We start from the raw sequence: 23,341 nt of genomic DNA on the forward strand, positions 1-23,341 counted from the left end.
CTGGATTAGGTATGTTAATTTTTTTTTTTTTTTTTAATCACTCTGTATTCAAGCCCAGTTTCCACAGAGCTGGCATTACCTCTCTCTGAACAAGATTTTGATCAGGAAATCTAAAACAAGTTGTCATACAATCATTCCTAAATATCTAAATAATCTGAGATTTGTTCCTAAGTAATGTATTTAGCCCCCAAGGTGTATTACACTATTCACTGCAGTTTTACCTTAAGCTCTTCTTTTGTCCTGGGAAAACAGGGGGCTTAGGTATAAATGCCTATTTTTTAAATGCCAGTTTCAGGTTCAGTGCCAGAATAATTATTTATCTGAAGAAATGGGTGCCAAAAAGATTCCAACTACTCAGCTACTAGAAGGAACACAGCCAAATGGAAACAGAATCACTACTGGTGTCATAGGTGCCTTATTTCAGGAAAGAGATAAGAATAAAAATAAAAATCTCTGGAAAAGATGACCATATTGCCCCCCCCCCACACACACACAAATAAAAACCTCTATTGATTAAAAACTAATAGTAAAACATAGTAGAGGAGAAGATAACTGATACTGATTTTGGCCTACAATCTGCAAGGTACTTTTAACATTTTGACTCTCCTCTAAACCATATGAAGAGACTCATCTTCCTGGGCCATATTCTCCCAAGAGAAAAACAGAGATGAGTGATGTTGTGCCAGCAAGCACAGGGCCGTTTCTTTCTTTCTTTTTTTAAAGATTTATTTATTTATGCATACAAGAGCTGAGGTGTAGGCCGGAGGTGTGGGTGGAGGGAAGAGGATTCAGCAGAGATAGAGTGGGGAACAGAACAGGCAGACTGATGAAATACACTGCTGAGGGGAGCAGCGGGCGAGACAGGAGAGGTCTGCTGCACCATGTGGGTTAGCTCCCTGACCGGGGATTGAACCTGTCCTGCAGTGGCTGCCAACAGCATCATAGTGCTGAGACTTAACCCCTTGCACCACCAGGGAGGCCCAGTTTCAGATATTTTTGATTCACCTTTGAATTCAACTGTGGCAGAGCACCACTGTCATTTCTTTGTGTCTCTTTATCTCCAACAGTGCCGTTTTCTTAGTAAAAATTGGAAGACACAGGACACAGCAGATTAATTATTGGGCTGACTGGTTTGTATTTGCTTTTGGGATTATTTGGTATTTCAGTTCCAATAGTCCATACTGTTAATTAAGGCATGGCGGATTTCCCCTTACCTCTACAAAGCTTCACCATCTATATCAGGGTTGTTATTTGTATCCAAATCGTGTGTTCGTTCCCAGGTGTGAAATTTTCTGTGGCTGGCTAATCAGTTATAAAAGAATCCACTTTGGAATTCAGTTCACTGAAGTTTCCTTGCAAAACAAAAGCAAAAAATAAACTAATAGGACTACATCAAGCGAAAAAGCTTCTGTGCAAGAACCTATCATTAAAACAAAGGTCACCCAACTGAATGGGAAGAAATATCTACACATCATACATCTGACCAAGGGTTAAGAATGTATACAACACAACAAAATATAAATAACCCAGTCAAAAGATGGGCAGAGAGCTAGACACCTCTCCAAAGACACATAGATGGCCAACAGGCACTTGAAAAAATGTTCAGCATCGCGTATCATCAGGGATATACAAATAAAAGCCACATGAGAGACCACCTCACACCTGCGAGACTGGCCCATACTAAAAAATTCAGATGGCATAGGGAAAAAGGAACCCTCATACACTGCTGGTGGAGAGACAGCCCAGGCCCTATGGAAAACAGTATGGAGGAGCCTTAAAATATTAAAAATAGATTATGATCCAGCAATTTCACTCATAGATATCTACCAAAAGAATACAAATATCACTAATTTAGAGGGATATGCATCCCTGCGTTCACTAGAGCACTATTTATGATAGCTAAGTTATGGAAACAACCTAAATCCCAGTGACAGATGGGTGGGTAAAGAAGATGCAATGTATGTACACAATGGAATACTACTCAGCTGTTAAAAAAAGAAATGATGAACTCCTGCAATTTGTCACAACATGGATGGAATGGGAGAGGATTATGCTAAATGAAATAAGTCTGATGGAGAAATGAGGCTGTTAGAGGGTGAGGAAGGGGTAGGGATAGAGACAAGTAAGGGAGGGGTCCCAAGGTCAGAGGTGCTTTGATGGAGGGGGTGCTGTGGTAACATACATCTGAGGCGGTGTGAACCTCTTCCACTAAAACTCATGTACAGTGTTGTAAACCAATGTCACCTCATAAAGGAAAAAAAAAAGTTTCCTTGCATCTACTGCTATTCACTAGCCTCAGAGAAATGTGTGATTTTTATTTAATCTGGGGTTTTCTTTTATATGGGAGCAAATGTTTTTTCCAGTTCTTCTACATCCAAACTGGAAATAGCACAGTATAAAACAGAAAAAAATCAGAATACACTGCATGTAAGTAAGGGAAAGTATTGCTTCAGAAGTGTTTGTTTTAGGGGGTGTGTGTTGATGTGTGTCTGTGTGTCTGTGTGTGTGTGACTAATGGAATGCAAATGTATTTATTATGCTGAGGTATGATTTTTAAAAATTTTGGAAAATCTCCATTCTAGAGACATTAAAGTATACTTCAGTGTAAAGCCAGGAGTTTAGAGAAAGGACACCAGTCTTTCAAGAGCATCGTCTACTGCTAGATCAACCAATGCACTAGAACTGTTCAGAAACCCAAAGATTTTTCACATAGCAACACAAAACAAGTCCCTGGAAAAACATACAAAAACAAATTATTTCAATAGACAACTGATGTTAGATAAGAATAAAACACATCCAGATATTTTAATAACAAACAGTCTTTGGGTCTTTATTAAAGCCAGTTTCTCTATGTGCTATAATTCAATTTGTTGTTTTACTGGCTGCTATTATAAGGTTAAGAATGCAAGCAAAGATTCTGGAGAGAGAATGTGTTTCTTTATATGTGGCCTCCTTAATAAAAAAATCTTAAAATCTTTTAAAATCTCTTTTTTCGAAAATGAAGGAAAGAGACAAGAAGATTCTTTGAACAGAAAATCTGTACCTAGGTAAACAGAATCTTTCCACTCAGTAATCAGTGACATAAACTATAGAAGTGAGTAAGTTATAAAATCTAAGAAACTTTTACTTTCTTAGGGAGGCACCATACCATATAGCATATGAAATAGTCCCAGAGCTAGCCACTTGGAGTTAAACCCTTTGCAGCTTATTTAGTGGTGTGGCCTCATACTCCTAACTTATCCCAGTTTTTATCTATAGTAAAGGAGTAAGACTCATCAGTAGAATTACTGGAAGGATCATAGGAAATCAAAGGGTCTTGTACAAAGAAATGCCCAAAAGGCTATGGCATTATTGTCACAACTTATTTAAATATGGCATGGGGCCTCCATGGTGGCCTAGGGGTTAGGTCTCAGCTCTATCACCATGACCAGAGTTGGATCCCTAGGCAGGAAGCTAACCCAAATATGGCACAACAGACCTCTCTCATCTCTACTCACCCACCCCATCCCTGGACTTCTGGCCTACACCCCAGTTCTTCTACTAAATAAATCAATATTAAAATCATGAATGAATGAATGAATGAATAAATAAGGTATGTTCCTGGTGCCGGCACACATCTTCACCAATCTGATCTCCTCAAAGTCTCTCTCTTCATTTCTATCCCCATGACAACCACCTTAATTCATGCCATTATCACTAACAACCATAACACAGCTACCCACCTCCAGTATCAAACCCCTTCTAAGACTGTCACCAGAGTGCTAGCACTAAAATTTAAATATGGTCTAGTCACAAACAAGTTAGGACCTTTTAGTGGTGCTCTATAAGCTACCAAGGTGGTTATCAAAACAGACTCCCAAAGAACAATGGACTTTTAAGAACCAAAGCAACATTCTACTATCAAAATTGAGTAATTACCAGCTCCTCCCCAAGTGGCCTGCAAAAATACGTAAAATTAGCGGACACAATTTCCTCAATATTAAGTTTTTTCCTCCCCGACTATGTGAAACATTTGACGCCTGCTGCTATCTATGGCGCTGGTGAACACTGACAAAATGGAAAAGCAGAGACATACATGGGAGACAAGTATTAATGCAAAAGGTTGGGGCAACTCAATCATGAATTTCAAAGCTTTCTTAAAATGTCATCAGTGTACATGTTTTTACAGTGCACACACAAAATGTGGCCATGATTTTGCTAATTTTTTTTGGTTTAAATGATAAAATTGAACATGTAAAGATTTCATGGAGTACCAAAATAAAGTTCATACTTCTCAACAAGACTTTCAACTTAATTCCAACCCTGACTCCTGCCACTTACCTTGCTCACCTGCATTAGCACCTACTAGCAGTTTGGAGCTAGAATGCTAGACTTAGACAGGGTCCAAATATCACCAGGTCTGGTTCTTGGCTGTGTAACCTTGGACAAATAACTTAATCCTAAAATTGCTGCCTTATCTTTAAGGTAAGAATGATGATAGATAAAACTCATCATTGAGCACTTACTATCCACCACATACAGCTGTGCTCATGTTACCACTAGTACCTCATCTAATTCTTGTAACAATCCCATGAGGTAAATACTGTTTTAATCCTCATTCTGCAGGTGAGAAAACAAGGCACAAAGTGGTTAAGTAACTGACAAAAACCTTCACACTTTGTGCCACAGCAGACACAGGTATTCAATATTCTATATGTGTTGTGAGTATTAAATGAGATGATGTAAATAAGGTGTTTAATACAGTTCCCTGGCATACAGTAACTGCTCAATAAATGATTGCTAAAATATTCATTGCTAATATTCATTTCCCAAACACACCATGCATTTTAAGAACAATTTAAAGTTTTTCTGTGAGACCTTCCTTAGCACTTAACCCAGAGTTAATCACTCTTAGTGTTTCCGTAACACCTATTAGTATTCTATAATCTTTTCCCATTTATGAATTCCTCTTATAACCAAAACTTGTGTATACTTTTTCAATGACCTCAAAAATACAAATTTTCTGCAGTGATTCTTGCTGGAAATACTTCAAAAAGAAGAAACTCTGGGATGAAAATGAAAAGAGAGAACATTAATAGCTAAGGAGAAATAAATGCTTCTGAGATCCTATCTTTATGGACCTAAAATAAAATTAAATCTCTGCTGTACTTTTACAGCAGAGGATGCTAAGACAAAAATTGTCGGAGAAAATGAAGACGGTAAAACCTGCACAAGAAGGTTTTTGAAGGGCCCATATTACTTGATATGTTTGCATTTGCTATTAAGCACATTTAATTAAAATGTTAATAGAGTATTTAACTAGTAATGCCATGGGGCAAACTTTCAATGAAATTCACAGGATAAAAGCATAAAATTCTTCACTAAATTTAGTGGAAAATATTACAAAGTTAATGATACAGGAATAAAGCAATAAAGGAAAAAAAGCTAATGTCAAATGGGCTTTTACAGTTCAAACTTTTATCATCTTGTTGACTGTTCCCTGAATAACAAATCTTCAAAGAAAGCACATACAGGATATCAGCCTTTTATCTCTCTCCTATCAGAGGAAACAGCCTCATAGGTAACTAAAAATGGTTCCCAAAATAGCAAAGAAACTTTAAAAATTCTAATATTACTAATAACCTACAAGATAAACTTCTCAAGCTGTTATTCCTATTGCAAATAGGAAAGTCTTCAAAAAAAATGTTTGATTCTTGAGCAGTTCTGTAGAGACATCTTTCATGGAGAATTTTTTTTTTTTTAATGAAAGAATGAAAACTGATGATAGCTGATTTAGTTCAGATAATATTGTGAATTTTGAGGCACAAATGAAAGAAAATAAGGCTAACTTTGTTCTACAGGGCTGGTTACGCACATTATTAGGAAAGGAAAAACAAAACCCAAAAACTTCCAAATGGAACTCACCACAATACACAGAAGAGTTTCAATGACTGAATTAAACTATTTAAAACAAAATACTAACTTGTCGATGCCATTCAGCATTTAAGCAAGAGTTTTTCTTGAAAACTGAAGAGTAGGGCCTCTCCGGTGGCGCAGCGGTTGAACGCCGGGTTGTGAAGCTGCCCGCAGCCTCTGCAGCACCGGTTCGATCCCCAGCTGCTCCCCGGGCACTGGAGGAGGGTCCCACATGGCGCGCAGACCTCTCCTGCCGCCCGCTGCTCCCCTCAGCAGTGTACTTCGGTCCTTCTGCCTGCTCTGCTCCCCGCTCTGGCTCTGGTGAATTCTCTCACCCTCCCGCGCTTCTGACTGTACCCAATACTTGTATAAATAAATAAATAAATCTTTAAAAACAAAAAACAAAAAACAAAAACTGAAGCGTATATTTCCATCTCTGCTCCCCAATGCCATCAGCGATACTTGCACGCTAACTGGAGAGTGTCGTTGAGCTTAACAAAGTGGGACAATAGCTAAAAGTGACCATACATGTGAGGGTGTCACTGTCCACACCTCTTTTGTTGGGGAATCCTTTGGGATTCCTTCCTTAGATCAAGTCTAACAAGAGAGAAGAATCTGGTGTCAATTTGTGTATTAAATATTTAGGAAAGCGAAATGTTAGCTTCTTCCTCAGGTGAAATGAACATAAACACTATTTCTAATGCTCTTTTCACGTCCTAACTTAGTATTCTCTCGCTGCCCTAACTACAGCAGATCACAAGCACCAACGAAGGTATTGCAACCCCTCCATGCATCATCTTTCATGTTTACCATTTTACGAGGTAAGCTGAGAATATGCAGGGATCTGCTAAAATAACCAGGTGGCCAAAAGTTCTGTGAATGTAGAAAGTATAATCACCCTTTCCTTTGAGACTCAAAAGGAGTATTCACAAAAAGCAACAACTCTTTTAACCTGGCTTCACTGAGGCATGATTGACAGATAACACTGTAAGTTTAAGGTGTGCAACATGATGATTTGCTAGACATATATGCTGTGAAATGATCACAGTGAGGTCAGTTAACACATCCGCCATCTAACTACTATTTTTTGTAGTGAGATATTTAGGACGTTCTCTTAGCAAGAGTATGGTTAACTTAGAGTCACCAAGAACTATTTTTTGAAAGGTGTGGACTAAAAGCTGACTGAAGTTGTTTACATCTGGATATCCTGACTGACAGGGAAACACAAAGGAAGCCTCGTGGAGAAGGGGAGAGGCAGACTCTATAGGCAGGAGGAAAGAATATCGCAGTTTGGGGCAACCAGTACTCGGTCTAAATGCCAAGGAGACCAGGAGCCCCAACGGTAGCTGTGCTTCTGCAGCAGCTGGACCTCAGCAGTGTTCCCAGGCAGCACCTAGGTCAGAGACCACCTAAGTGTGGCAAACTGCCGCACACACACGACTGTATCAGTGCCAAGAGGTCACATGGGCCACTGGGGAAACAGGCCTTGAGCCAAGTGAAATAAGAACTTCCCAAACCAGCTTCTTTTGCCATCAAGTCAGTCAAGTCTATCAGGACTTACAGAAAAATTCAAAATCCCTAGCCACACCTCACCTCTTAGAATGTAGCAGATAATTCTGACATCAAAGAGATACTTTAGAGCAAAGAGACCAATACAGACTTGGAAATCAGATTCACAGGAGCCAAGAGGGCCTTGTGTGCTGGGGAATCCTTATCTGATTCCTCCCTAAGAACAGGGACCCAGCGCTCAGCAACTCCGGCCTTCTTCTGGGTCTCCTGCATGAGCCAAGGAGTTTCTTTGGAAGGCATATTCAATTTCTGATGTGCAAAGTATAAAAATGCTTCAATCACAGATGAGACAGATGTGAATGTTAGATGTAGCAAAACAGAGATGCAGCATTACTGTGTCAGCCAAAGGGGGTGAGAGCAGTTTAATTTGTACAGCGGCTTATCTAAATAGATGATTAATGCCGACTTGATCCACCAGATGACGATCCTCACTATTTAAATCTCTAATACTTTGATGGTTTCTCAAGCCATTGAGTTGTTTTTTTAACTCACATCTTCCTTACTGTTGAGTAACGTTTGTGAAAGTAATAAAAACTAATTTTCTTAGATTAGAACGCCTGCCAAAAACTCTGCCCACTAGCACATTGATTAAAGCACATCCCTGGGCTAAAACATGAGGATCATACTAAAAAATGACTAACGTAAAGAGTCAACTAAATTTACTTAAGAAAAACAAACTTAGATACTTTGAAAAATACATCATTTAACCTCAAAGTTTTAAAAGATGTTAGGCCTCCCTGGTGGCGCAGCAGGTTGAGAGCCGCGCTGTGAAGCTGTCCATAGCCTCTGCAGTGCCGGTTCGATCCCCGCCGGCCACGATGCAACCCACATGGCGAGCAGACCTCTCCTGCCGCCCGCTGCTCCCCTCAGCAGTGTACCTCGGTCCTTCTGCCTGTTCTGCTCCCCGCTCTGGCCCTGGTGAATTCTTTCACCCTCCCGCACTTCTGACTGTACCCAGTGCTTGTATAAACAAAAACAAAACAAACAAACAAACAAAATAAATAAATAAATAAATGCCTCTTTAAAAAAAAAAAGAAGGCTATGATTTAACAGGGCACTCACTTAACTCAACTGCGGTCCAAGGTGCCCTCTCGGACTAACTCAGTTCTTACCCATTTCTGATCAACACTAGAAATTAATTACCACTATCCAAATATTTTCAGCAATTAAAGTGTAAAGGAAAAAAAAAAGCAGCAGATAACCAAAGAGGTGTGTGTACACAGCAATGTGATGTTTCAGAGGATAAGCATTATTTATTAAGTGTACCAAGCACTGCACTTAGTACCTACTTTCATTATTATATTTAATTCTCACAGCTCTGGGAGATCGTTATTATTATTATTATCTCCATATTGTGGATGAAGAGCTGAGACTAAACTGGTGAAGTAAATGACTCAAGGTAACACAGACTTAGTTCTAATTTACTCCAAAGTGTGCACATTTACCCATTATTACTTGTCTGACTAGACATAACAATAATATCAGTTAATATAACAGGATGTCAAATGCACCTTTTCCTGTCTTACTGAGTTTCGGTAGGACCTCAAAGGACGAAATCAAAACAATAGGAGTCAAATACTTCCATATTGTGAACAGAAGTGAGAAGCTTATGAACTGGGGTGCCCAGTACCTGGCTCTCATCAAGACTACATGAGAAGAATCACAATTCATTAATTATGAGAATTAGCAGGGACAAGAGAAAGATCTCCTTTAAAGAAAATAGGTGGTATGTGTTTCTCTCCCTCCTAAAAGGAAGGTGGTGTGTGTTTCTCTGCCCACCTCCAGCCCAGGACTGAAACCTCAAGATAACCACCCAGCACTGGGCCTGTACCCAGAAGCAGAGTGACACAGACCCCACTATCTGCCCCCTGCAGGGGTGATAAAACGAGCTGGCTCATAGCTCCACTTCTCAGGACCACGTAGGTACGACAGTTCAATTCAACATGTTAGCAGAAGAGACTCTTTTATAAAATGCCACAATGTGGAAAATTACATATAAAATTAACTTTAATCACACGAAATGTTAGAATTTCATTATATTAATGCAATGTTAGTAACTATACCTATAAGTGAAATTTATCATTTTTAAATCAAACTCCACTTTTTAAAAATCCCCTTAATAGTAAGAGAAAGAACTGTCCTAAATAGGAACTTTTCAACCTTACAGAGAGCTTCAAATAACTTTTTTTCCCCCCAAATAATTTCAAAGTCAACTTAAACCTAGCTTTTAAGTCACCAACTCCAATTTGGCCAAGTTCTTCTTAGAACAACCCTGGAAAATAAAGGCAGCAAAGTTCTTATGGCGTTCAATAGTAGAGAAGAAGTTTTGGAAAACTACAAAGAAGTAATTTTTAAGGTTTTTTTAAGCCACTGAGTACCACTACTACTTTTTAGAAATTCTGAAAATAGAGAAAATGGGAAAAAATACCTATTATTCTATACCTGCCTCCAGCATAATCACAGGTATATTTTGGTATATTTCCTCCCTGTCTTTTTTCAAAACCATTTTTAAATAAAGTTGCAATTATACCACATATGTAGTTGTATCCTGCCTTCTTCCTAGCATTCTACAAAAAGTGGCACTTTTCAAGGATTAAAAAAACTACAGCATAACAGGTTCTCCTTAAAAGAGTACACTAGCATTCATTTACAATGTAGCTTCCTACCTCATTCTAAAGCTAAAAAGCCAGGAAGACCAATTTTTCAAGTTTTCAAATCACATGCCAAAGTTAAACAGCCATAGGATACTTTCTCTCTCTTGACAAGGCAAGAAAGACAAGAAAAAGTAAACCTGCATTCACATCATTATTCAGCAGTCTTATTTCTCAAATTATCGTTTAAAACCCACAAAGTATTGGGCCTCCCTGATGGCACAAGGGTTAAGTCTCAGCACTATGAAGCTATCCACAGCCTCTGGCCAGGGAGCTACCCACATGGCGCAGCAGACCTCTCCTGTCTTGCCCGCTGCTCCCCTTAGCAGTGTTTTCGGTCCATCTGCCTGTTCTGCTCCCCACTCTGTCTCTGGTGAACCCTCTCATCCTGGCACATCTGGCCTGCACCCCAGCTTTTGTACGCATAAATAAAAAAAATCTTAAAAAAATAAAACCCACGAAGTACTGAGTCTGCAACATACTAACTTGCAAGCCCCACGATATCACTTAGACACAATCAAAATTATCACTAAGATCAAAAATCATTACCAGCTCTTCCTTCCCCTTCCAGCACATCAAGTCCACTAATCCTTAAGTGCACAACTTCTTGAACAATTTGGCCCTAAATCCATTCAGTGGGACAGAGCCAGGCAGGCATCCACGCTATGCTGTGGAGCCACAGCAGCCAATGTCAGGATGTGAGGGCACCAGCGCACGTGGAGGAGAACAGCCGTGCAGGAGTTAGGAGGGGGTGCCGGCCCAACAGACGAAGGGCAACGGTCCACCAAGGGCACCTAGCATGAGCTCCCAGTGCCTGAGCAGACCGTGGGGTACCGGACAGAAGAGCACCTTCGTGGGAGGGGAACACGGCTCAGAGTAATAACCAAGAACACCCGCCTTGGGCTGGGTGCCCACGATGGGTGCCTGTGCGATACACAAGCTGCTCAGACAGAACTCCTAGACTGAATCCCGTGCAGGTGCTAAAAAGAATGAGGCAGTTTGTGGCAGTTACAGAAAGATGCGCAAAGTAGAAGTGAGAAAAAAGCGAGAACCGATTCTCCAGTATGATTCCTTTTCTGTAAGATACACGGGTGTTTATATAGGAATACAAACCCACCTTCACGCCCACTTTGTAACGACAGGGATGTGTACATTCTAATTTAAAAAAATAAACACAAATCACTTGTATAGCAATTGTGTCCAACTTACATCTTAAATTTACATTTTAAAAGGTTCATCAAATATGTTCTAAGCTCCCACTTCACAAATAAGGCAATGTGGGAATTGAAATAGCAATAAAAGGAGTTATGCTTTATTAAATCTATCATAATTATTTACCGAATCTACTACATGCCAGTCACTCAATTCTCACAGCACCTCTTTAAGGTAGTAAGTATTTCGGATTAAGTTTGGGTATAAATAATTTAAAAACAGCAGAGGGTTGGCTTGACCAATGCTTGTTAAACAAATATGTTTCTCTGCTACTTAAAAAAAGAGCAGGAAGCTGAAGGTATCATCATTCCCCAGGTTCCTCCTCCTGTATTTCTGCCCATCCATCCTCAATACAGCTTCTGTCTATAGGGCCCTCCCTGGTAGCAGAGGCGGTTGAGCGCAGCACTGTGAAGCTGTCTGCAGCTTCTGCAGTGCAGGTTCCATCCCGGCCGGGGAGCTACTCACATGGTGCAGCAGACCTCTCCTGCCTCGCCCGCTGCTCCCCTCAGCAGTGTATTTCCGTCAGTCTGCCTGTTCTGTTCCCCACTCTGTCTCTGGCGAATCCTCTCACCCTCCCGCACATCTATCCTGCACCCCGGTTCTTGTACAAATAAATAAATCTTTAAAAAAAAAAATCACTTTGTAGTCCATACTAGGTGTTCGTGCCAGGTGCTGAGCTCCAGCTATTACATCCCATTGCAGGAAGCAGGAAGGAAGAAAGGGCAGCTCTTCTGAAGCAGCATTCCCGAGCGTTCCATATAACACTTTTATTAGCTAATCAGGGCTTAGTCACACATACTAGATGCATGTCAGGCTAGGAAATGGAATCTTTATCCTTTGTCCTGCAATGCACCCAGCTAAAATGTTGAGGACTATTACTTAGAAGAATGGATATCAGAGAAGGCAAAGAAAAACTCTACCACGAGCTGGTGTTACCCTCATTTCGATAATAACATAGAGATACAAAGTCAAAATGTTAAAAGTGTCTTTAACCCCTGCGCCGCCAGGGAGGCCCCAACAGGTGGATTATTTCTAGGTTTTGGCTTTTATGAAGAAATCTGTTATGAACATTCTCGGAGCCGTTTCTGATCTATATAATCACTCACTTCTCCTGGGTATTAACCAGGGATAGGATGGCTGGGCTGTAGGGTACACACATGTTTTAACACACACTGTCACAAAGCTATTGTGAGGTGTGGGACCAGCCTGCAACCTGAGCAGCAGTTCGTGGGTTCCAGTCACCCCCCAGTCTCACCGCCTCTTGGACTGTCAGTCTCTCATCTCAGCCACTCTGCTCTGCAGTGGCATCCAGCCTGGTTCCCACATAAACTATAAAAATGACTTGTTTCTTACCATACCACACATGCTTTGTTACTATATAATCATAAGATATTTTTAAGAGTAACGTTTACAGAACATTATGTTCTATCGGAATCAAGCTCTATAAACTCCAGACACACGACCACTCCAAAACAGTTCAGTTCCGGGAAATTCTGCGTCACTCTTCTTCTATCATAGAGAGTAGGTAATTTAAGCCAGGAAAGTAGACAAAAGATGGAAGAAAATAGCAGGAGTGTGTGTAATGAAACCCACAGGAGCCAAAGGAAGAGCATCTTCCAACAGCAAAGAACAGTCAGCAGCGACTGCTGTACTGGCAAAGGGTCACATAAAGTACAGACTTGCAATGTCTACTGGTCATCAGGCCCCAGCCGAGAGCAGGTTCAGTCCTACGAAGGAAAGTGAAGGGAGGTCACAGTGACTTCAGAAATGGATGGGACAAAAAAGAATGGAGACCACCTTTTCATGGAGGGATCCAGGGAGGCAGGTGTAACGGAGTATAGGCTGGAATACAGGGCCAGGAACCTGACCCTAGCCCTAACCCTGAGCTTGGTTAAACACTGGTGGAAAGGGGTCAGCAGAGGCGAGAGAAGAAACAAGGACAGAGAGCAGACACCAAGAAGGCCAGAGTGCATGGCCCTCCAGCTTGAGCTGCAAAGATCAGCCTTTCCCAGGAGGGGGGCGGCTCTTCCACAGCAACAGCTTATGGAGACATAAGCGCATGGGGAAGTGTGGAAGTTCAGTGGCCATACAGTGACCAACTTCCCCTCTGACAGCTTCTGTTTTCTCTCTGAATTAACAGGCTCAACGATTTGCTGAGAATAAAATGAGAGGGAAAAGCCGAAAGTTTAAGGATAGTAAGAGACATTATGGAGAAGCAGCAGGAAGAATACACAGGCTTCCTAAGGACAACGTTTTTAAAAAGCAAAGATTAGGGACTAAAGGTGAAATGAAAAGAGACAATCAGACAGAGTCAGGAGAAGACTAGAGAAACGAACAGAAGCAGGGTAATGTGGATTCATGGGAGGAAAATGTCCCAAAAAGAAAAGAACATGAGATGAGCATGATATTGGAAGGAGAGTGAGAACTGAAAAAGGGTCCTTGTACTTGGTAACAGAGCATTAAATAAACACTGTCAAAAGGACAGTGAGGACAGGTAACAGTTGAAGCTTAGGGAAAAATGAGTGAGAAAATGGGGCAAAAGCATGAATACAGCCATTTATTATAAAGTTAGTGACGAGAATTAAAAACAAAAGGGAGAAACAACATCAACTATAACATTTTAAAGTTGTGGGGGAAAGCTATCTATTTTTTAAATGCAGCCAAAAAAACAATGAAATACAAATATATGGGATGGTGGCCTAGGGGTTAAGTCTCAGTGCCATCACCACTAGGGCCTGAGTTGCATTTCCCACCACGGAGCTACCCACATGGCACGGCAGACCTCTCCTCTCTCCCCGCTGCTCCCCTTGGCAATGTATTTCAGTCGGTCTGCCTGTTCTGTTCCCCACTCTATCTCTGGTGAATCCTCTCACCCATCCCCTATAGATCTGGCCTGTACCCCAGTTCATGCATGCATAAATAAAATAAAATAAATCTTAAAAAAATATATATGGGATGGAAATTAAGTCTCATGGGAAAAAAAAAAAAGGAAGTGAGGTCCGGAGCCTGAGGACGGTATTTCTCAGAGAACTGGAAGTAAGATGAGACAATACGTGTACAATAATGACGGTCCAACTCAGTCAAGTCTGCTTTTACCATATAACCTCATAATCTATGAAAATATAACCATGCTTTGCTTTGAGTCTGGCTGCTTGAGGGTACCATCTTTAAGAGCTGTTCAAAAATGAGCTGGGTAGTTAAATTAATAGTGGGACACTCGACTGAAGCTGGAGAGCATGATCCTTAGAGGGTCAGGCCTGTATGAGTCTTCATCTCCTTCCTAGAAGGAGGCACAAGGAAAGCAGGAAAATATAGTATCATTAGGGGCAGAGATAGAATGAGCAATCAATTTTTCTGGGGATGAATACAAAATTAAAGAGGTATGGGCAGTGACAGTCAAAGTGAGTGTTGGCAGAGTTTTATATAAAGAAAACACACACACACGTGTACATGGCTAAGGGTCTGGAGCCTGCCTGGGGGGACAAGTGGGTTCCCAATTAAATCATTTCTCTTTCTCTTGTGCTCCAGGCCAGTGTTTCATGAGCTCTTCTACCCAAAACCCATGGTAAGAAAAACATTTGAGATTATTACACACACAAACAACTGAAACAGAAGTTTCATAAAACAGTAATTACAGTCACTGCATATGATAAAGTAAAACACAGTTAACATCAAACAGCACTTTACCATTATTTAAGTACTTCTGAGACTCTGAAATAAATGTTAAAATTAGAAAAGACTCAAAGGAATGAAATGGTGACATTTCCTGTTCATAAATTCATTCCAGTGGAAAACACAGGACAATGCTAGGTACTTATTAAGTTCACTATAGTCTTTTATTCTTTTGCTTTAAATTGGGTCAGGGTTGAAAATCCATGTTGAAACAATAAGGTGATGTGAATGGTAAAAATAGTACTACACTCTTCCTACTTAGCAATGGAAATTCTTTAGTCTTAACACAAATTGATGAAAAGCACCATCAAGGCCTCATTCTTCAGAATAAATAAAGAACTAAGCTGCAAGAATTCATTTTCAACTAGAATTTAGCTAAGGAAGAAAGAAGAATTCATTTTCATCTTTCAATATACACTGAACTTAAACATTGCCAGAGTAAGCCTTCTAGCCCATGTTTTTAACAGTTCAAACTTCTCTTCAAGAAAATAGTAAGTCTGGAGACAAGGAAATGAGCTCTAGATTTTATTTTGTTCAAATTGTCTTCACTGATAGTGCTCTTTGCAGAGGTAGCAATAATGCGTGAAAGTGGCTAGAGCAAAAGTTTTATTTGCATAACACTGTCTCTCAAATCTTAGATGGCTTCAAATTTGACTTTACTAGATCATCACAAATCAGTTAAATACGCAAGTCTTGTTATTCAAAACTACTGGGAAATATCTGCCAAATGAGATTGATTTTCCACTAGAAAAATTCTAGATTCACACAATCTGTTTAGCTCCTTATCTCTTAACCATCAGACTTCATTGTGTCACAGTAAATAGATATAATTAGTTATGACTAACAAAGTCGTTTAAAAACTTGGCTACTCAGCAAGCCTCCTTGAGCATAGTTAACAACTTTCCATGGTTTTTAATATATCCATGAAATTCAGAAGGTTTCCTATGCATACCAAAGCCTATCAATACATGAAACAATAATTCCAACAGCATTCCAAATCCTTAGCATAAAATGGGGCGGCAAGGCCCAGCCATGGCCCCAGACTGCGTGCTCGCTCATGCCCAGCTACTGCTCCTAAGGGACCATGGTCCTGCTGCACAGACAACCAGAAGGAAGGATGCCCACTCTTTCAGTTGCGTCACCTTGACAATATTCTGTCGCTCTTTTCAACCCCTCCCTTCCTCTCCTGGATGACTTTGAGGAAATACTCAAGAAAACATAAATGGGAGGGAGGAGTAAGCTATTATCAGCAGCTTCAAACAATGTCTAAATAATTCCTCTATGTTTTCTAATCTTGTTATTCCATTACTTATTTTTTTTTAAGATTTATTTATTTATGCATATAAGAACTGGGGCGCAGACCAAAGAGGTACAGGAGGTGAGAGGATTCATCAGAGAGAGTGGGGAGCAAAACCAGCAGGTCCACTGAAACACACTGCTGAGGGGAGCAGTGGGCAAGTCAGGAGAGGTCTGCTGTACCATGTGGGTTAGCTCCCTGGCCAGGGATCAAACTCATGCTGCAGTAGCTGGTGATAGCTTGATAGTGCTGTCTTTAACCCCTGAGCCACCAGGGAGGCACCCTATTCTATTACTTATGATTAATTTTTTCCCAGTTTAACTTAATGTGAATCAACAATTCATTTTTTAAATTATATACCTATGCCCATATAGTGGTGATTAAATTTAAATAACACTGGAAAAATCTGTCTTCTTTATTATCTTATTACTTGACAAAGTAAAAGGCAGAGCACAATTTATACGCTCAGTGATTCCATCAGTTCAGACTGTAAAATGCACCAGACTGTAACCACCTGATAAGCATTGTTCAAATTTTCCACGTAGAATAGAGGGACAGCATCACTACGAGGTGCAAATGTTAATTTTCAGCTGTCATCAACAATCTTAAATATAACCATCCATTTCAAATGAACACTTTTTCCAAGAGGTATGTAGTCATTTTTCTCTTCTGCTACCGATGAGGAACTATGAATATTCATTCTTTAATAATGAAACTTTCTCGGGCCTCCCAGGTGGCGCAGCGGTTGAGCTCTGGGTTGCAAAGCTGCCCGCAGCCTCTGCAGCGCCGGTTCGATCCCCGGCTGCTCCCCGGCCACCGGAGGAGGGTCCCACATGGCGCGCAGACCTCTCCTGCCGCCCGCTGCTCCCCTCAGCAGTGTACTTCGGTCCTTCTGCCTGCTCTGCTCCCCGCTCTGGCTCTGGTGAATTCTCTCACCCTCCCGCGCTTCTGACTGTACCCAGTGCTTGTATAAATAAATAAAAAATAAATCTTTAAAAAAAAAAAAAAAAGAAAAATAAAACCACAGCATGGCACCATTCTTACCAAAGGCAGAGAGAAAAAAACCCTGCTACATTTTGCTTGACCTTAAATCAGGTCAATAAAAAAAATTAACTGCAATGATAATCATCACATTTCAACCATGATCAAATTGACCATCACTCTAATTCATGTAATGGTCCTCTTTTGTTCCAGGTGACCCCACACAGTACATGGAGAGGTTCTGGAAAGGGGGAGTGGTGAACACTGTTGCAGAGTAGGCTGTGCCATTTCCTTCCAGCAGGCCCTGTTATCATCCGTCTTAATAGACTCTTATTTAATCAGAGTATCAAAGAATACAGATAAATATTTAAATACAAAATTATGCTCCTATTGCTAAGTAACCAATTCAAAACTACCCTAAACAGCTGGAGTTTTGTTGTTGTTGTTGTTGTTCTTTTACTCCAATGGAAAAAAAAGAGGGGGGAGTGGGAAGCATATTCTTTTTTTAAATAGTAGAATATGCTTTTAAATAGAAGCATATTCTTTTTTTAAATAGTAGAATATGCTTTTAAATAGAAGCATATTCTTTTTTAAACAGCAGCAAGAAGAACGAACGCGCACACACACACACACACACGTGCTCCACATTAACAACACAGAACAAAATCCACAAATAAACTATTAATTCATTTAAACTTTGCTTTTTGTGTGTTTTTTATAAGATTTATTTATTTATGCATACAAAAATTGGGGTGTAGGCCAGAGGCGAGGGAGTGGGATGATTCACCAGAGAGCGAGAAGGGAGCAGAACAGGTGGATCTACTGAAAGACACTGCTGAGGGGAGCAGCGGGCGCAGCATGTGGGACCCTCGCTGGCGGCCAGGGATGGAACCGGCGCTGCAGAGGCTGAGGGCAGCCGGGCAGCCTCGCAGCCCAGTGCTCAACTGCTGCACCACCAGGGGAGGCCCTCCTGGTAGTGTTTATTACGTTACTGTATCTCTTCAATAATCTCTGTGGAGTCAAGGACTCCCAAATGAAATTTTAAGAAAACAGGATTTATTTGGATGTAACAGGTTGTTTAACTCTGTATTAAAACCCATTCCATTGCTTTATAATCACAACTTACAAGACAAAATTAGCAGAAACAAACAAATAACCCCTTCCTCTCATACAAAGGTAATCATTTCTTGGCCACCTTCTAATTCTATATGCTATCTCAGAGTCATTTAACCGGCTCTCATGGCTTCAATTACCACTTACTGGCTGACTCCACAATCTTTTTTTTTTTAAAGATTTATTTATACAAGCACTGGGTACAGTCAGAAGCGCGGGAAGGTGAGAGAATTCACCAGAGCCAGAGCGGGGAGCAGAGCAGGCAGAAGGACCGAAGGACACTGCTGAGGGGAGCAGCGGGAGGCAGGAGAGGTCTGCTCGCCATGTGGGACCCTCCTCTGGTGGCCGAGGAGCAGCCAGGGATTGAACCGGATGCTGCAGAGAATGCGGGCAGCTTCGCAACCCAGCGCTCAACCGCTGCGCCACCGGGGAGGCCCTGACTCCACAATCTTAATCACCACTCCAAGCCTCTCTGCCAGGCTCTGGATCCTCTCCCCGACATTTCCACCAGAATTCTCCAGACATGTCAAACTCAACACGTTCATAACTCAAACAATTATCTTCCTTTCACATTAAGAAACAAGACAAATTCCTCTACCCACAGTTTCTTAAGTAAGAAACAAAGTCCTTTACTTTTGTGTTACCCTCAAAGCCAATCAATTCTTAAACCCTGCGAGTTTCCCATCTTCATCCAGTCCTCTTCTTTATCTCTATGACTATTTTCCTGCTCCAGGCCCTTATTCTTTTATCCGGACTACTTCAATAGATAAGCTAGTCCTCTCACTTATCTTTCTACCTTTTGCCTCTCCATCCAGTCCAGCATCCACACTGGCCCAACACAGCGTTATCTCTCCCAATTATTTAAAATCCTCCCTGGCTCTCCATTGTCTTTAGAATCAAGTCCAAAGTCCTTGGCGTGCCACACAGGTTCCTCACCACCTGGCAAGAACACTCTTTTTTTTCTCAGTCGTAACTTTTTACTTTGCTAACATTCTGTGTTGTTTCACAATATGCCCTGAACTTCGAAGCAGTAAAACTACCTCTACCACCGTATTCTACACTGAAAGATTTTGCCAAACTGAACAAGATCGTCAATTATTCCAAATGAGACACCTTTGAAACCACACACTTACTTAATTTCTAGCAATTTCAAGTGACCCTAATGGGAAATAAGCAAGTTCTGCAATTTTTCCCCAGCCTATTTCCAGGCATCATCCCCTTTAACCCAACTACTCATCTCTATACACTGGTTTAGTGACACTGGTTTAACATTCCTCAGACACGGTATATGCTTTCCTATAATATTCCTGGTTTTGACCCCCTCCTTCCGTTCCTTCACCAACTCAGCAAACTCCTATTCATCTCTCAAAAATCAAATTCAAATAGGATATCATCTCTCTAATCCTCTTCTCTACCACACAGAGAATTATTTCCTGTCATCCAGTGTTCCTATTAGACTACACTTCTGTCATAACTCCTATCACACAGAAATTGCAGGAACTTATTTCTGTGTCTGGGTATAAGTTTATCGAAGTCAATATATTAAGTATTACATTTAACTTATGGCCTGAGAACAGACATTTAAACTCACTGGAAAAAAAAAAAAACCACTTCATATCATTAAGATAATGCCATAATAATTGCAGTAACCGAGTGACTGATAGCCTAAAAACAAAGAATCCCATGTCATTGGGGGAGGGGGGTTGTTGCTCTTTAGTACAAAGTGTAATTAATTAAATGGAAGCTTGGACAGGCCTTCATCAACATCTTGCAATACCAGTTTCTCAGTCTCTTTCTTTTTGAAATTCTTTATAGAACTCTCTTTTAAATACTCTTTGGATTTCATTCACAAAATTTGAAACTCAGTATAGTGCAGAGATTAGGTTCAGGATTTTTGGAGCCCAACTATCTGATATGAATCCCAGCTCTGCTACCTAAGCTGTTTGATATGGGCAAGTTACCCAACCTCCTGTGTCTCTCATCCAAGAGATGATAATAGCATGGTGCTGCTGTAAGGATTAAATGAGCCAATGCATGTGAATTTAGAACACTGCCTAGTTCGGTATAGGTCCCAATAAATACGGGTTGATGTTATCAACTTTTAAAAACAGCTTTGTCAGGTACTTATTTTAGCCCATTTCATAGAGTGTAATCTCCCAGATGGAAGAAATTCTATCCTGTCTCTACAGAAATACAATGTAAGCGCTAAAGCTGTCATGGACTATAACAGGTGGTCAATAAATAATGTGATTATAAGACTTCAGACCTCCAAGGTCAACAAAATATGAATCATAGCAAAATTTGTATTATGTTCAGTACAAATTTAATACCGGTGTTAAAGCAGTTTCAAAATACCCACCTTTCCATGAAATGCTGAAGTACATGTTTAAGTAAAGCTTTTATTTTTTTAAGTAAAACTTTTAAAACAACAAAAGAATTGTAATATCCACTTGGAACTTCTCCTCCACATCTCCATTTAAGCGATATTTGTAAACAGTGGTCTAAAATTCTTATCTGTAAGACTCTGCAGATCATTTAAAAATAATTTTCCACTTAAAAAATACTTTTCAACTTAAAACTGTCTACTGTCAATCACAAAAAATTAATACTCAAAAAATTAATATACCTAAAACACACACACACACACAAACTAAAGGCCAAAAGACACAACTACTACATTTCCTGGATTCTGCCTGGGAAACGACTTCAGAACATGCCCACAAGTATTCTCAGTGAAAGTTTGCAGCTTACCAACAGCTACTGCCACTTTTATTTCCCCTCCCCATCTCCCAACCCATTTCAAGCCCCTCATCCCTAACATTCACACACCCGTAGAAAAGAAAGCAAATATCTACCATAAAGACTGCACCAAAAAATTGCCATATATTAATTTTGTTCTGGAGAACTTAAATCTTCCTATAAGAAGTCTCTCAACTAACAAAAGCAAATGAGAATCTTGATTAGAAGCAGTCCCGCCAGTTTACTTTACTAGGTAATTTAAATTACAACTATTACCCAAAGCAAAGGGGACCATCCCAGGACTTCCAAACTTAATGGCAAATGATTCAATAACCAGTGTCCAAATAGGTACTATTCTACAGAAGCCTACTAATCAGTTAAAAACTGAAACAATGGTGATTTTGTGGGGAAAGAGCTTAAACAATTTATTTACACGGTAAACAAGGGATTCAGGACCTTATCTCAAACACTGCGAGGGAATCACTAGCTTTAGGGTAAAGGTTTCCAGGGTGCCTGCTAGACGCCTGGCCCTTGGGTGCTGTATGGACACGAACCTGACCGGTGTGGAACAGTCTCCACCCATCTCATTTGACCCCAAAATACCCAGGGACACGAGCACCCCAGCTTTTACTGCTAAGAAACCGAAGTCCCCTGGCCGAGGAGACTCATCTGGGGCGCGGGTCCCGGCGGAAACCCGGGCCCTGACCCGCCCCATCACCCGGGGCGAGTCTCTCCGGCCCTCCCCGGCGCGCCCCAAACCCCACTCGACCGTCAGCCTCGCCCCGCGTCTGCGGGCTCCCCACACGAAGGAGGAGCGCCTCAAAGTCCTTCACCCCGAGGTTCAAGCTCACGGGGTCACGCTGGCGAAAGCCCCGCGTTGCCTCCCGGATTCGGGGCGCCCCGTCCTCGCCAGCACGAGCGCGCCCCGACGTGAGCGGCGAGGGGCCCCCCGCGCGGCGCCACCGCGATCCCGGCGGCCGACCCGCGGGGCTCCCCGAAGCAGAGACCGCCGGGCGGGGCGCCGGGCGCCCCTCGAGCCGGGAAGGCGCCCAAGGCGCCCCGGGAGCCGGCGGGTCGGGCCCGCAGCCCGCGATCCGACGCCCCCCGACGCCCCGCGACGCCCCCGACGCCTCGGGGAGAGCCCCCGCCCAGGCCCGCGGCTGCGCCCTCCTACCTTCCCTCGCCTGGACGCCGCCTCCGCGGCCGAGCTGCGAGCCCCGTCCAGTCCGCGGAGGCGCCGGGTCTCCCCGGCCGCTCGGGTTCGGCTCCGCTGCGCCCCCGCAGCCCGGGAGGCGGCCCCGCCCCGGCCCCCCAGAACCGGGCTCCCATTGGCTTCTGCCCCCACCCCTCACGCCCGGCCCCGCCCCGGCCCCCCAGAACTGGGCTCCCATTGGCTCCCGCCCCCACCCCTCACTCCCGGCCCCGCCCCGCCCCGCCCCGCCCCGCCCGGGACCGCAGCGCGGGAGCCGCCCCCGCGCGAGTCACCTCCGGGCGCAGCCGCGCGGGGACCTGCGGCCCCGGCCCCCCGCGACGGGCCTGGGCTGGGACGGGCGCTCACAGCCCCCCGCGGCAGAGCGCCCCGTCAGACGGCACCCCCGGGAACCCGAGAACCGCTGCCGGCCGCAGGGCGCGGGCTCCAGGGAAGGGGCGCCCGGCGCTCGGCGGGCTCGGGGCGCGCACCCCGGGCCACTGCGGTGCCCCGTGGAAGGCGCGGATGACGCCGACGGGAGCCTGAGGCCTGGAATCGCAGAACTGGGGTGTCCTTGACACGCCGGGGCCGAGGGCGGCTGCACCCCTGGTGTGACACCCGCACCCGCCCGCGCCCCCCAGGAGCCGGTCCCGGGGCGCGGCCCCCCCATTCCACCGCCCCGCGGGGGACCGCACCTTCCACAGCTGCTCTCACAGAGGCGCCCGAGCAGGAGCCCCCGAAAGTGGGGTCCGGTCCCACGTCACGCGCGGCTAGGGGCGCCGCGCCCCCACCTGCTGCCAGAAGCGCGCGCTGTGGACAGGAGAGGAATTGGGGTCCACGTGGGAGGGGAGTGTGGAAAGAGGGCTCTGATTTCCATCACGGGTGAGGAGATGGACGTGAAGGCTGTTTGCGCTGAGTTTTGCGCGGAGCTCCTGATGGGTTCCCTCCCTCCCTCCCCCAAATCGCTCTCTGACATACTTAGAAAACTTCCCGAGCTGGTGTCTAGGATGAAATTTTGGGCCA

The 23,341-nt window shown here is 42.9% G+C and overlaps 1 protein-coding gene across 7 annotated transcripts in view; it reads right to left on the reverse strand.

Annotated features, from left to right (window-relative positions):
- The window catches only part of DENND2C (DENN domain containing 2C), a 65,642-nt gene extending 43,284 nt beyond the window's left edge, over positions 1-22,358 (reverse strand). For 2 of the 7 annotated variants that reach the window (XM_054691039.1, XM_054691036.1), the window contains exons 1-2: positions 22,304-22,358; positions 1,215-1,352 (exon numbers count right to left, since the gene is read on the reverse strand). The gene's annotated coding sequence lies outside the window, so the exon portion shown is untranslated. Of the gene's footprint in view, positions 1-1,214; positions 1,353-10,664; positions 11,108-11,453; positions 11,473-22,303 lie in introns of those variants that run through there. The other 5 variants (XM_054691041.1, XM_054691035.1, XM_054691038.1 and 2 more) reach the window with 4 other exon arrangements.
- Positions 22,359-23,341: the final 983 nt, after the last annotated feature.

Source organism: Talpa occidentalis, unplaced genomic scaffold (genome assembly GCF_014898055.3).
Source record: "Talpa occidentalis isolate TD23 unplaced genomic scaffold, MPIMG_talOcc4v2.1 talOcc4.9, whole genome shotgun sequence".
In the NCBI taxonomy this organism is placed as follows: domain Eukaryota; kingdom Metazoa; phylum Chordata; class Mammalia; order Eulipotyphla; family Talpidae; genus Talpa; species Talpa occidentalis.